Source organism: Condylura cristata, unplaced genomic scaffold (genome assembly GCF_000260355.1).
Source record: "Condylura cristata isolate star-nosed mole 26May11 unplaced genomic scaffold, ConCri1.0 scaffold00019, whole genome shotgun sequence".
NCBI lineage: Eukaryota > Metazoa > Chordata > Mammalia > Eulipotyphla > Talpidae > Condylura > Condylura cristata.
The window spans coordinates 11406319-11407739 of NW_004567120.1; positions in this window are offsets into that span (position 1 = coordinate 11406319).

Sequence of the window (1421 nt, forward strand, 5' to 3'; positions counted from 1 at the left end):
ATCACCTCTGGTGTGGGGATCGAACTCATGCTGAAGTGGCTTTAGCTTCTCAGTGCTGTGCTTTAACCCACTGCGCCACCAGGGAGGGCCCCATGAAACATAATCTTAATAAAAATGTCAATCTATGCGCTGATAACATCCAGGCCTGTGTCTCTGACCCTGACCTCTCCACTGAGCCATGTACTTATATACCCAATTGGGTGCTTGCTGGGCAGACTTGTGTGTCCCACAGGCATTTCATCTTTCATTTACCCCAAATTCTTTCTTCTCTGATTCCAAAATCCCTGAAGAAAACAATTATCCATCCAATTATGGTAGTCAGAAGCAATGGTGAACATCTCCCTCACTTGCATGTCCACCCATTCTACCTCTGTAACAAAAGCAAGAATTAGTCCCTTGCTTTCCATCCCCATTGCCACCACTCCAGGCCTTGGAGACTATCAATCTTCACTTGCATTCCTGCCACAGTCTCCCAACCAGCTGTGAAGCCTCACCTTTGTTTATGACCTGCCAAATCCTTGTCAGAGTGCTTTTATCCAGCATAACTACTCCACTTTTCCCCATTGCCATTAAGTACCTCTTGTGTCAGGCACTAAACCAGCACTCCTATATACATATTCACTTCTCGTCCTGGCAACAATCTTTTCAGGTATGTGCTATCATTAACACCATTTTACAGAGAAGGAAACTAAGACTCAAAGAAAATCAGTCATTTTTTTTCTTTTTCTAAAAAGATTTATTTATTGATGCATACAGAACTGGGGTACAGGCTTGAGGTGCAGAGGCAGTGAGAGGATCCACCAGAGACAGAGTGGGGAGCAGAAAGGGCAGATTAATGAAGTACACTGCTGAGGGGAGCAATGAGTGAAAACAGGAGAGGTCTGCTGCGCGCTGTGGGTTACCTCCCTGACCAGGGATTGAACTTGTGTTGACAGCTAGCTTCATAGTGCTGCGCTTTATCCCGTTGTGCCACCAGGGAGGGCCCAGAAGTCATTTTTTCAAAAAGCAGTTTATTTAAATTCAACTGTGTATCCACCAAAGCCCACATCATTTCCATCACATCTCCTTCCTCCCTTTTTCTATCGTTACATCTTGAGATTCTTCCTTTGACTACTTTGGTCCCTCTCTCCCTCCCAAACTGTGCCTGTCATTCCAGGTCACGACAGCACACCTAGAATTAAGCACCCTACCTAGTATTTAGTGGATTCCCAATATATAATCACTGAATAAAAATAATGGCTGACTGAAATCCATGAAGGAGTACCCCCCATATGGTCACATATCTCAATTCTTCCCACTTCACATCCTCACCAAAACATGACTTCCATGTTGGGCCAGATATGAAGCCTGATTGGGAGAACCTGGGGAGAAAGTGTCAAACTAATTCTGCTGATTCTATCTCTACTTCCTTGGGGATGACC